This window comes from Myotis lucifugus, unplaced genomic scaffold (assembly GCF_000147115.1).
Source record: "Myotis lucifugus unplaced genomic scaffold, Myoluc2.0 scaffold_2034, whole genome shotgun sequence".
In the NCBI taxonomy this organism is placed as follows: domain Eukaryota; kingdom Metazoa; phylum Chordata; class Mammalia; order Chiroptera; family Vespertilionidae; genus Myotis; species Myotis lucifugus.
Window position 1 is genome coordinate 3,726 of NW_005873082.1, and position 14,073 is coordinate 17,798.

At 53.5% G+C, this 14,073-nt stretch overlaps 1 pseudogene; it reads right to left on the reverse strand.

Moving 5' to 3' along the window:
• Positions 1-6,300: 6,300 nt before the first annotated feature.
• LOC102439317 lies at positions 6,301-13,871 on the reverse strand (annotated as a pseudogene).
• Positions 13,872-14,073: the final 202 nt, after the last annotated feature.

Consider the following 14,073-nt stretch of genomic DNA (forward strand, 5'->3'; position numbering starts at 1 on the left):
TGCACCTGGGGCCCCCACGGCCTGAGTTCACACCCAACTGTGCCATCTACAACTTGTTCACTCCGTTATCTAACCGCATTAGGTCTGTCTCCTCACCTGTAGAAAGGGACTAGCAGTACCTGTCTCATAGGGTTGTTGGAGGGTTACATCTGTTAACATGGGAAAAGCACTTGGCTCGGTGCCCAGTACAGAGTACGCATTCATACGTGCTATTGTTATCCTCATAGCATAGGGCTGCTGTGAAGACTGCGTGTATGCAAAGTGCTTTGCACAATGTCTGGCACACAGTAGGTGCTCAGTAAACACCAGGAAGGAACCTAAGGAAGCAGAGGAAGTCAGTGGACAGCAGGAGAATGGGAGAGACAGAGCAGCAGAACCGCCATGAGAGCACCCACAGGGGCCTGGAGTTCTGCTGGTTTCCCAGGCTCTGTCCCCAAGTGACCTTATACTGCAGTGGTTCTCAACCTTCCTAATGCAGCGACCCTTTAATACACTTCTTCATGTTGTGGTGACCCCCAATTTCATTGTTACAAATTGAACATAATTAAAGCATAGTGATTAATCACAAAAACAATATGTAATTATATATGTGTTTTACAATGGTCTTAGGTGACCCCTGTGAAAGGGTCGTTCGACCCCCAAAGGGGTCGAGACCCACAGGTTGAGAACCGCTGCCTTATAGTCTCTCCTTTGTTAAATGACAGGTGAGCCTTCCCACCTTGTCTGGCAAAAAGGAAACTGAGGCTCAGAAATGCCAAGTGACCTGAAGAATGACCTCAGCTCTTCTCCCCGAGGCTGGCTTCATGGGCCTGTGACCAGCACAGTCACACAGGGCCCCAGGTTCCCAAGGGCCCGGCACTTGTGGCTGAATGTTCTGCGCTGCCGTCATGAAAGTCTGTGGCGAGAGGCTGTTCCAAGATGTGACCACTCCCTGCAAGCGGGACCCGGGCCACAACAGCAGTTGCTTTCTGCAACCCCCCTCCCCTCAACCCCATGAACTGTCTGATGATAACTGACGTTCACTCTGACATACATCAGCATCTGTCCCTTGCCTCCTGTTACGTGCTGGTTCCTGGAACAGGTTGCTGTCCTGACCTGGCCAAACATGTGCAGCAATTCCCCGTACCTGGCAGCATCCATGAACTAGTACCCGTGACTGTTCCCCCGCTTTACTCCCCAGAATTCTTTAGGATCCATTCAGTCTCGCAGCCGCCTAAGACATGCCTCGTATACAAGTTTCCCTTAATAAACTCTGTTAATTACCAGACTGGAGTGGCCAGCCTCCTTCTTTGGTCTTTCCCTGCCTTCCGCTTACGAAGGTAGATTTCCAGTCTCAGGGCTTTTCCCTGGGTCTGCGTGGACTAACGAAGTCTTAATAATTTTATCCTTGAATCTGTGATTTATAAGTAGAGCGAAGTCCTGGAGTATCAGCTTATACACCGGGTCCTGACTCCCACCAGCTCCCCAGGATGGGTTCTCGGGAGCCAGCTCTCCTGCCCCCAGGCACCCAGGACATGCTGGGCTCCCCCTCTTCACCCCTATCCTGCAACGGTTGCAGCCCTCTCTCCCTGGAAGGGGCCTGGGCACAGGGAGGGTCAGCCGGCACACGTGCCCATGGTGTCTTGGGGTAGAGCACGGTGGCAGCTGTCCCCTGGTACTCCTTGTCCCCGGGGCGGGCAGCACCAACGTGTCTGCTAGGCGGCAGCTGGAGGCTGAGTCTTGGCAGGAGGAAACCTCTCGCTCACCTCGGCCTCAGGTACTGAGCATATCCTGAGGCAGGGGCTACAGATCCTTGGGATGCCTGGCTGGACCTCGCCAGGTCCTACGCCTGGCCAGGGTGAAGTGGGGTGGTCTCGCATGTGTGGGAACTGCCAGGCTCGAGGGTACGTGCACGTGTGCCCTTCATCGTGAGGAGTCGGGGGGTACCCTAGGCACTTGTGAGCAGCCGCACTTCCTGTCTTCCTCCTTCCGACCTTCCTGAGTCTGGCTGGAGCTTCCTCTGGCCACTTGAGGACCCTCTGGAAACAAGCCACGAAATCCAAATGGCATAATCTTATGACCCCATATACGGGTCAAATGCTGGTATTTGCATTTAAAACGGGCGTTGTACAATATAAAGAGGAATGGTAAAATTCATACTAATAATTTAAAGTTTCAATATTTTCCTGACTTGGAAGGGCATTAAATAGCAAATGAAAATCACCATGACACACTAAGAGAGTGGCCACAGAGGCAAGGAAAAGGCTTTTCATGTTCCTTTAACAGTACTTTCCTCCTGCCTGTGTTCAGGGTCCTACATTTTCATTTTGCACGGGGCCAACCAGTTACGTAGCCAGCCCACTTGTCCCTCTGCATCCTCCTGTGGGAGATAAAGGGCTCCGGGGTCCCAACAGCCAGTTCCAGGTTCCGCAGTTGGAACAGAGCCCTGCCTGAGGGCCCTCTGGACCCACCCACCTGAGTGCCAGCCCCATTGCAGGCACCTGCTCCGCCATGCGGTCTCTGATCCCATGGGGGCTGTTTCTGATCCATCTTTGTTCCCTACACTCAGCAAATATTTGATAAGTGATGACAAGAGGAAAACAGATCTGCCTGTTTGAGGGGTCCTGGCTGCCTCTCATTCCCATTTCCAGGACATCCTGAACACAAGGCTCATCAGCAGAGCCACACGAACCCCAAACCCCTCCAGCAGCCAGGTCCTTAGACAGCCACGCCTCAAACCAGAAAACACCCCTGTGCAGGCCACAGGTCCAAGGTCAGTGTTGGAAGGGATGCTGGAGAACATCTAGTCAGTGCTTCGCCAACTTGCCTTTGCCAGACAGCGTTTCCTCCAACACACCGAGCATGCTGCTGCCTTGGGTCTTGGCACCTGGAGTTCCTTCTTTCTAGGATGCTCTGCTACGTCACTTCATTTGTGTCTTTGCTTGAATGTCACCCTATCTAAAGTAGGATCCTCTCCCATCATTTCCGTCCCCTTCCCCTGCAGTGTTTGCTTTCACGGAGTCCGTCATTAACTAACACAGAGGAGAGAGAGAGGGAAAGTGGTGGAAATGAGGCTGGAACCACGTTATGCAAGGCCTCAGCGACCCTGGGAAGGTCATGGATTTATCTCAGGGAGAAACCATTTTGAGGATGAGTGTGCATGACCTAGTCTAAGATTTTATGTTGATCTTATATTCCAGGAACTTGCTGAGCTAGGAGGGTTGTTTTGTAGATTCCTTGGGGTTTTCTATGTAGACAATTATATCACAAATAGAGAGTTTTATTTCTTCATTTCCCATCTATAGCCTTAATTTTTTTCTTACCTTATTGCAGTGGTTAGAACTTTCAAAATGAGGGCAGACATCTTTGCTGTCCTCAATTTTACAGGTAAAGCATTTCATCATCAAGTCTGATGTTAGCTGTGGGATTTTTATAGATGTTCTTTACCAAATTGAGTTATTTCTCCTGTGTTCCTAGTTTGTCGAGTTTTTTCTTTTTTAAATCATAAATGGATGTTGGAGTTTGTCAAATGCTTTTTCTCTATCAATATATATATGATAGATAAATGGCTGATTTTCAAATGTTGAGCCAGCCTTGCACATCTGAAAAAAGTGATAATTACCACTTGGTCATGGCATATAATTCTTTTCATACACTGCTGGGTTTGATTGCTAATACTTTGCTGAGAATTTTTCGTGTCTTAATTAATGTGAGATAGTGGTCTGTAGTTTTCTTTGTAATTTATTTTTGTCTCGTTCACATCTGGATTTGAAATAAAAGTAATACTGGCTTTATTAGAGAGTGTGCCCTTCTCTTCCATTTTATGGAAGAGACTATGTAAAACGGATGTTAATTCTTGTTGGCGAGTTTGCTAGACTTCTCCTGTAAAATCTGCGCCGAGCGATTTCTTTCTTTTAGGATTTCCTTTTTTAGGGTCATTGTAAGTATGAATTCAGTTTATTGAATGGTTATAGGGTTTTTCAGATTGGATATTCTATCTGCTTGAGTTTTGGTAGTTTGTGGTTTTTAAGGAACCGGTTGGTCCATTTCTTTTAAGTTGTCAAACACTTATGAGTGCAAACTTGTTCATGACAAACCTGGTAGGTTTTGAGGGGAAACCAAACCGTGGAACTGCTTGCAGGCCCCCTCACCAGGGAAAGGCAAAAAGGTAGGTTCCCTGGGATAGATGCCCCCATCCCTGTCAAAGTCCCAGTCTTAACCAGCTCCTGGGACTTTATGTCACCTCAGCCTAGGTACCTGAGGTTTTCTCTGTTGTTCCCACTTCAGAGAAGGAACAAAAATGTGGCCAATAGCCCAGCTACCTGCTCGGCTGATGTGCTGAGCTGCCAACTAAACATGGTTGCAGCCACATCCAGCTTTGCTTCACACCCCTGGGGGCACAACACATTCCTTTTCATTGTTGGGGTCACAACAATGCCCAGGGTCTTGCTACCTTCTCTCTGGGAGAGAGGGCTGAGGTGCTCTGGTCCCAGGGGGTGGCATGGGGGGCCTCCAGATGTTTCTTCCCGCTCGCTTACACCAAGGTTCAGAGCCAACCAGCCTGGGCTCCCGGATGGACAGGGTCTCTGGGAGGAGACCTACTCCATCCTCTCCCAGCACTGTCCCCACCCTGAGAGCAGCCCCTCACGATATTCCCTTATTTACTAGCTATTAAACTGTGGTTTCAGGTGTCTGTTAAATGGACCTTCCTTCCCCAAGTTCTTCGTATTACTTCCGCATCCTCCTTATCTTGGACAACTGCCAAGGCTGACTCAGAAGCCTTAGACTGACCCCAGCGAGAAAGGAGGCCTACTGATTCCATTAAGGAACTGATGAGGCTGGCCGACCGTAACTATGGAGGCAGGCAGGCAAGGGAGTGCGCCAACTCCAAAAGTACCCATCCACCGAGGATCAGTCAGTGCCTTGGGTGCCACACCCACATCGATAAGCAGTCGTGTTCCTGCCCACAAGGGCCCCCTGCAGGGCAGGGTCAGTCGGGGTGCAAAATGTGTCCTTCAAACGGCTCATGCTCCGCACAAAGACAGCTGGGCACAGGGGCAAGGAGACAAGAGTGGAGTTTCTAAAAGCCACACCCTCTCCTCAGGTGGACAGAGGGAAGGGGTGAGAAAACTGTTCTGTGTCTGCAACAAACTAAAATGGTGCTGACCATTCTGCCCCCATGAAAAGAATAAGGCTGTTGTCACTGTCCCAACATGGACCAATTTCTAAAACGTACTGCTAAGTAAAAAAAGGCAAGTTATGACCGAGCTGGTTTGGCTCAGGGGCTAGAGCATCAGCCCTCGGACTGAAGGGTCCTGGGTTTGATTCTGCTCAAGAGCACGTACCTCGGTTGCAGGCTCGATCCCCGGTCCTGGTTGGGGCACGTGCGGAAGGCAACCAATCTATGTGTCTCTCTCACATTGATGTCTTTCTCTGTCTCTCCCCATCCCTTCCACTCCCTCTAAAAATCAATGGAAAAATATCCTCAGGTGAGGATTAACAAACAAAAAAAGGCAAGTTGCAAAAGAGTGCATACCCTTTAATCCTATTAGTAGTTATAAAGGAGCTCTGTGGATCTGGGCCCGAAGTCCCAACCCCTTCTTTTTCGCTGTGTGACCTCGGGCAAGTTACTTAGGCACTCTCTGCCTCAGTTTCCTCATCTATAAAAGGAGACAGTGTCCGCAGAGCTGTGTGCCTTTTGCAGGGTCTAGCGAAGAATCTGTTCCTTGACTTCTCCAGCTTCTGGAGGTTTGGAACCACATCATCCAGTCTCTGTTGCGGCTGTGACATCAGCTTCTCTGACTCTGGCCCTCCTGCCTCCTTATAAGGACCCTGTGATGACACTGGACCCACTCACTCAACCCAGGGTATCACCTGGTCTCAAGGTCCTTAACTAAATCACATCCGCAAAGTCTCTCTTACCATGAAAGGAAACAGTCACAGGTTCCAAGGACTAGGATGTGGATATCTTTTGGGAGGGTCATTATTCTGCTGACCACATGGTCGGAAGTCATTGATTCACCTGCTCAGTGGGTAACGCCCACGACTCTGTGCCAGGTACTGCGCTGGACAGTGCTGGGGATGCAGCCACTCTCAGGGCTGGGCATGGGTTAACATATTCAATCTTCACAAGGGCTCTCTGGGTAAAGACTATTACCAGTATTATTCCATTGTACCGAGGGGGAAACTGAGGCACAGAGCAGTTAACCTGCCTGTGATTACCAAGCTAATCAGTTGCAGAGAGCACCAGTCAGGGCCCCCACTGGAAAGAGCTGGCGTACTCAAATTAACTCAAGGAGAGTTTATTTGCAACAAAAAGTATTTCCAATGCTGTGAGAGGCTGCAGTGGAATTTCAAGGGATCATGCAGCAACCCGGGGTTACGAGCAGGGAGCTGTCACCACCCAGAGAGAGAGTCATGTTGAAGCTGCCTTGAGAAAAGTGACCTCTGGACAAGGGGCACAGCTAGCCCGAGGTGGACCTCACAGGGAGGTGGCCAGGAGAATAAATTCACTGACCTTTCTCTCCACTCTCCCTCTGCTCTCCTGCTGGGGCTCCCCAAAGGCTGCACCTAACTGCAGCTGAGGGTCAGAGAGCCAAGATCAGCACGGAGCACGGATCTACAGGGGATGTGGGAGATGTCACACTCCAGAACTGGACTCGAACTCGGTGTCTGTGCTTTACACACCAAACGACCCAGCCTCTCATCTTGTGGGGCCCGGTTCAGCCTGACCACAGACAAGGTTGCTCTTCACCTGGTGGGCCCCGGGCTCAGGGTCAGGGCAGTGCTCGATGACTTCATGGTGTACACCATGCTCTCTTAAAATGCTCTCGCCCGCTGGCCCTGGTAGTCCTATCTCTGGGATTCTATGCAAAGTAAGCCGAAGGCCATGGCACCTGGGTTCCTTTAATTCTCTGCTGGGGAGGGCTGAACCGCTGTCTGCAAGCACAGATGCAGGGGTCACGAACAGCGTGGCCTTTTCCCCACTGAGGTCAGCCAGGTAACCCCAGATGCCCTTGTGGGCCGACAGCAAAAACCGATGCAGAAGGTCACAGCCGATCACCGCCTCAGCATCAGGTAGGGACTCTTGGTCGTCGGCAACTGGGAGCTTTCCCGTGGATAACTCAGTGAGATGGACTCTCCCAGACCTGCTATTTCAGTGGCGGGCCGTGCTGAGGGAACCCATCAGAGCAGATCTGCCTGGTCCCAGACTAAAATCAAGACGTCAGAGCCCAACTGCCTGCGGCAAAGCTTCACTGTCCGCCGCGCTTTCCTGGGACTGTACCCCTTTTCTCCCCTTCCACCTGCTAAGTGCCAGCAGCTAGAGAAGAGTAACACAGTGGGCGGGAGCAAAGCAGGAAGTGAGGGAAAAACATGGGACTGAGCAACCGTTGGCTGCACCACCCCTCACCCAATAAGGTGCTGTCTGCTTACACACCCGACGCCTCTGAGACCAGGAGCTCCTCGAGGACCAGGTCGAGGTCTCAGTTTTCTTTCTTTTGGACAGAGTCCCTCACTTTTTGGGGATCCAAGGCCCCAAACCCCAGTACTATCCCCAGTAAACTTCAGCCAAGCTCCCAGCCTCTGGCCACTCACCCCAGGTAAGGATTGGGGTCAGGTGGACAGGAGCCACCCCAGCAGGAGGGACTGGACAGCAAGCACAGGGAACAGCGAGGGCCAGTGCTTGGCCATCGGCTCCAACACTTCAAATCCCTGCTGAGGCTGGGGGTGGGGGAGACCTCTGCGGGGGCCCCTCAGGTCTCATGGACCTGCCCCTGGAGGCCAGCGTTCTCCTGGCGAAGGGCCCGGAAGTCCTCTTGGATCTTCTCCAGGTTGCTGAGGGTCTTCTTGCCCATCTCAGTCTCGATCTGCTCCTCCAGGTCTCGGACCTCCCGCAGGAGGGTGCCCAGGTCCTCGATGGTCTGGAGGAGCTGGCTGCAGTGCTCATGCAAGGCAGCTAGGAACTTGTAGGCCTTCCGCAGAGCACCATCCTTCTTGGCGTCCGTGAACACCAGCTCATCAGTCACCGCAAATGTCCGGTCCAGCTTCCCAGACAGGGAGTCGATTTCCTTCTGAAGCTGCCTTGTGTCAGACAAGATCTTAGTGATCTCTTCCTTCTGCTTCCGGATGTTACCCACAATCTCCAGGATGCGCTGGGTACAGGCCGGCCGGGACACGTCTCTGGGCAGGGTCTCCAGCTCGGACACCAGCCGCTTATAGATCCCCTCCTTCCTGCGGGCCTCTTCAGCAGCGGCCCGAACGCTCCGGTGCCGCTCCTGGATCTCTGCCAGCCGCCGAGAAGATTCCAGCTCTCTGCAAACCTGGAGCTTTCGGAGGTGGCGGTACTCAGCAAGGAGCGGGGCCCGGTGCTTTTCCCACTGGCCCGCCAAGTGGATGACCGCTGGGCACTACTCTCTACCACGAGCTGTAGCTTGGCAAGGTTGGCAGCCCCGTCTGGCAGCAGCTGCACCGCCCGGCACTTCAGGTGCAGGGCCTGCTCCCTCTCCGTTGTGCTGAGCTCCGTCTGCCGACACCGGGTCTCCATCTGCACAAGGCCGATTCCCAGCGTCTTCCTGTTGGCTGCAACCTCTTCAATGATAAGGTTCACTCCATTTAGCAGCTCCCGGAGAGCCTCCAGCTCCTGCTCTTGAGCTGCCCACGTGTCTGGTTCAGGCCACCGGGAGGTGGCTGGCACAGCTGACACCTGGGCTACCTGGGCCTCGGGCTCCAGATGGAAGGTGAACTTCTCTGAATGTGTGAAGCGGGAGCCCTTGGGAGCACCAGCCGTGGTCCCAGCACCCCAGGCCTGCAGCAGCTCTCCCAAGTCCTGGGTTTGTGGGGGGGCCCCCAGCTGGCCCCAGGTCTGATGCAGATGCTCAGTCAGGTGCTTCTGCAGCTGCTGCAGCTGAGCCCGCCTATCCTGTGCGGGGAGACAGGATGCCTGGTGGACCCAGGCCTTGTCCCCAGGGTGGTCCCGGGCTGTGTGCTGGCAGAGCTGGATGGCATGGTGTTCGAGGAGCGAGGCCACCCTCCCGGCAGGCTGAGGCACCTGCGTGGGGGCTGGTAGTAGCAGGGAACTTGCCTGGAACTCCCGGGGCTCTCCTGTGGAACTCAATTCAGGCACGACCAGCTTCCTGGCATGGAAAGGATTCTGGGGGGCCGAGCCCTGGAGGTGCTGCAGCTTAGGAGTGCGAAGAAGGGGTGGAACCCAGGGCAGGGCCAGCTGGTCCCGAATGTGGCCCCCGATGGCCCGGAGAAGGATCGCTGAGTCACCTGCAGGCTGGTCTGCGTCCTCAGAGGCATTGGCAGGTAGACGCTCAGCCAAGAAGAGAAGCAGGTCCCGGAGGTCAGGCTCACTGGGGTAGAGGAAGTTCTGATAGCCAAGCTCCAAAGGATAGCCCAGGTCCATGCAGGCCTGAGCCAGGCTCATGGCCAGGTGGAAACAGGCAGACATGGCGAGAGGCAGCAGGGGGCTGAGGCCGGAGCCCACAGCAGGATTGATCACACGCAGGCAACAGACAACGGCTTCGACAACTAGCTCAGTGGTGAAGGCTCGCAGGGTCTGCACTCCCGGAGGAACTGCCGCGCCGGCCTGGTGCAGGGAATGGATGAGGATTCTGTCTGCCTCCTCCAAGGTGAAGCTGCGTCCCAGTCTGGGGGCGGGACCCAGGGCTGGGTCCGAGCAAGCGAACCTAGGTCTCAGTTTTCTTAGCCTTCTCAAATACCGGGCGCTATGAGGGCTGGATGAGATAACATATGTAAAACCCTCAGCATGCACCCTGTGAACTTGGGCTCTCCTGCTCTTCCTCACCTGTTCGTGCCCACGGCTGGGCGCAGAGCAGGCGCTCCTGAGGAACTGCTGAAGTTCACTGAAAGACAGGCTGTGAGAGACTGAATATACGCACAGGCAATGGCCAGACCAACTGTAAGAATAGAACTCTGACCCACAACCTGCCCAGGAAACCAACCCATCTCAACAGTGACAGCTCAGGAAGCTGTCTGCCCTAAGTCAGACTCATGGGAAGTCAGACTGCTATCGCTATCAACAATCCTGGAAACCAAACATTGCCCTCTGTAACAAATGGACCCAATGGCCAGGACTTGATTACTGACAGTTTCCTTAACTTTTTTTAAAATATATTTTTATTGATTTCAGAGAGGAAGGGAGAGGGAGAGAAAGATAGAAACATCAATGATGAGAGAGAATCATTGACTGGCTGCCTCCTGCACAACCCGGGCATGTGCCCTTGACCGGAATCGAACCTGGGCCTTTCAGTCCCCAGGCCAACACTCTATGCACTGAGCCAAACCAGCCAGGACCAGTTTCCTTAACTTTTGTCCCCACTTCCAACTTAGCACCAAGCAGAGAAAGCCAAATACACACCCTAACCCATCGCACAGGATGCCCCACGGCCAGCAGGCCTGCCTCCAGGGTCCTCGGGCCAAAGGCCTCCAATCAGGCCACACCCGAAGCCTTCCCTTCCTCCACTGTAAAGCTTTCCCTCCCCTCTGCCTGCCTTTGAGTCTCTGCCCAAGGCAAGCACAGAGGCTGACTCCCTTGCTAGAGCAGCTCTGAATGAGCAGCCCCTGCAGTTCTCATTTGGGTGGTCTTCGTTCACTCTGCAGGGGTGTCTCACACACACGCAGTAAGAAGAGCTGAATGAGCCCTGGCCGGCTCGGCTCAGTTGGTTGCAGCATCCTGGACGCCAGAAGGTGGCAGCTTCGATTCCTGGTCAGAGCACATTCCCAGGTTGTGGGTGTGATTCCCGGTCGGGCCGTGTGCAGGGGGCAACCAGTGGATGTTTCTCTCTTAAATCAATGTCTCTCTCTCTCCTCCCTCCCTCCTTCAGTCTCTGTAAAAATCAACCTAAAAACAATTACATTTTAAAAAAAAGAGCTGAATGATTTGCACGGAGAGGACGTGGGGAGATGGGGACACAGAAAAAGAGGGAACAAAAGAGCCACAGCTGGACACTGGGACTCATTGCCCTTTGGGCTGATTCCATTTCTGCCACTGTCCTTCCCAGGTCTTTCTTGCTTTTTCTTGTCATAAAATGGGTGAAGGACATAAAGGGATGGAATCATTTAAAGATAATCTTGCTCTGCCCTGGCTGGTGTTGCTCAGTGGATAGAGCATCACCAGTTTGATTCTTGGTCAAGGGCACATACCTGGGTAGCAGATTCGATCTCCAAACCCCAGTCAGGGTACATGCAAAAGGCAACCAATCAATGTGCCTCTTTCATGTTGATGTTCTCTCTCTCTCTCTCTCTCTCTCTCTCTCTCTCCCTCTCTCCCTCCCTCGCTCCCTTCCACTCTCTAAAAAAAAAAATCAATGGGTGAGGATAAACAAATAAACAAACAACCAGATACACAGATAAACAAACAAACAAGCAGACTAATAAATACAAATAAGCAAATAAATAAATAATAAGACTTTGCTCTGAGGGGCCATGAGCCTAGCAGAAGACGGTTCCCAGGCTGCCCACAGGAGACAACTTGGCAGGCAGGGAGTTCACAGATGGCTCTCTCCCCAACACAAAAGCAGCCCCCTCCTTCGTCAGGACACTGGCAGGCTGTGAGGAGCCCAGAAAACCTTATTCAAGCTTCCTCTTCGCACAGAAGATGTGAAGGTTTTCTTATTTGAAAGAGAAGCTACGACAAAGGCTGGGACTCAGCGCTACCTCCGTGGGAGCCAGGTTGGTCCTCAGCTCCAGCCCCTTCCTGCTGGGCACACGGCCATCCCTTTGTAATCCAAGGCGTGTGGGGGCATCAGGAGCCGCAGCCAGCACAGGAGGGAGTTCAAACTGTACCCTTCAACAGACTTCTGACCCAGAGGGTATTGTCATGACTGTATTTCCAGGGCCCAGGCACGAATGCACGGGGCTCTAGCACATTTCTCTGACACCCGTCGTGGTCCCCCTGAGAGGGCCTGCTCACTCATCCCGCAAGGCGCTGCCGAATGTCAGATCCTCTGAGAGCCTCGCTTCCACACCCACCCCGCTGCCCTTGCCACTCTCGGGAAGATTTTGTTCCTCGGCCCAGCAGCCCCGTGTTTTGTCCACACTAGCGTCACAGCACTCGGTGTTGGCGCGTCTGTTCCACGTCCCTGGGCTCCTTCAGTGGGAGACCAGCTTAGTGGCCTTTGTTCTGAGCCTCCCACAGGCCTGGACGCAGCAGGAGCGCAGGACAGAGTGAATGAAGGAAAATGTACAAATGAACTCCTCTCACCCAAAGGAAGCCCGCTTGCCTGACTGCCCTTCCAGGGGCCCCACCCACCCCCACCATCCACGGTCCATCATTCCCTCCCCCTCTGGAAAGCAAACACCCCATTCCAGCGGGCTGGATTCAGCTCTGGAGGACCCGTGAGCTCATGCAGGTGTCCTGGGGAAGCACCTGGCCTGCGAGGTGGGCAACCAGGGTGTACTGCTCTGAGACCCCGGGCGGGCACGTCCCTGCTCTCCCTGACCTTCATTCTCCATCCCTGAAATGAGGGGACGGAAACAGCTCTAATATTTATGGGAGATTCTCCCAACCAGTGGCCCTCAGGCTAAATCTAGTGTTTGATCGCTTTTATTTTATGTAAAAATATGAGCCCTGTGAGCTTCACTCAGAAATGACTGCACAGACCAAGCCCACGTTCTTGCCCTCGTGTCTGCACCTCACGGGGGTCTTTCCAGGCCGGCCTGTGCTCCCTCCTGTGGTTTCCCTAAGAAGCCTAAGATCAGCTGTAGGAGACAGGCTCGCTCGAGTTGCTCTGTTCCCCCGTTTCCATTTTACATACGTGTTTCTCTACACAGGCTCTTAGACCCTTTCCATGCTCCTAGCAGATAGAGAATTCTAGAAGGCAGGAAGGTCATGCCTCTTGTGCTCTCCCCAACACTCCTGCTCCACCACTTTGAAAGCACATGCCACATGCCCAGGTCGCAGCTCCATCCCAGGCTGGCTGAGTGGCCCTGGACTCTTGCAGAGGATGGAGGGGCTGCTCTATGGAGAAGGGGACAAGCACTGCGGCGACACCTGCATGCTGCTGTCCATCCGGAGGAGCCACTTCAAAAGAATCGATAATACCCACCTCCTGGCCTCCTGCCCACCTCGCTCCCAAGCCCCACTGTCCACTTGCTCTGTGTGTGCCCAGCAGAGGAAACACCAACATTCTGGAATCTGTCACTCCTGAACTAAGAGAGCAGCACAGGAGAACAATGCCGGATTGGGGGAGCAGAAGGGGGCTTGTTCAAGTCACCAAGAGATACTGCTGGGCCTCAAGACCCCAAAGACCCCGCTGGTCTGCTCAGAATAAGAGGGTCACTCCAGGACCCACACCTAGACCATTAGCCAATCTGATTCACAGCCAGCGAGGCAGACGCGACAGAGGTTTCTACGCTTCAGGAAGGACACAGGTCCATCCTCAAAGCCTCCCCCTGGCAGAGACTTCCCAGGTGCAGCTGATGGGGCTGGCCCTAGTTCCCCTCCCAAGAGTGTCAGAGCTTGAGGACGAGGGCTGGCCATGCCCCCCTGAGCTAAGCTGAGCTGACCAGGGCCTACCTTGAAGCTGACAGAATGTGGTCATGAACTTGCTGGTGAGGGACTTGAGCTCGTTGTTGGCCAGCGTGATGAGGTGGATCTGGTCGGTGACATTCCGCAGGACCTTGTAGATGCCGATGGGGAAAGAAACCAGCTTGCACTCGGCCAGATCTGCAGCCAAAAAACAAAGACAGACCAGAGTCAGCAGCCAGAGCTGCCCGAGGACTTGCCCCAAACCATGTGGACCCGACCCGGTCCACCCTCCCAGCCTCCTTGCTCTCCCGCCTGTCCCTCCTGTGCCAGGCTTGAAACCCTACTCTCTCTCTTCTGGGAGCCTTCATCACCCGTAATCACACTTGTCCCTCTCCATTACCACGTCCTACTAGCCAGAACGTGGAAGGCAGGGTTCTGCCAGCGCAGCGGCGACCAGCATTCATGGCAATGCCTTGGAGGCCCTGCCAAGTCGACAAGTCCCTAAGGAACCGTCAAAGACTCAGCAGTGAAGCTGCAGTCTTATGAGTACTTGATAACAGTCTGCTTCTTTGAAAATAGGCAATTCACATAGACATGAC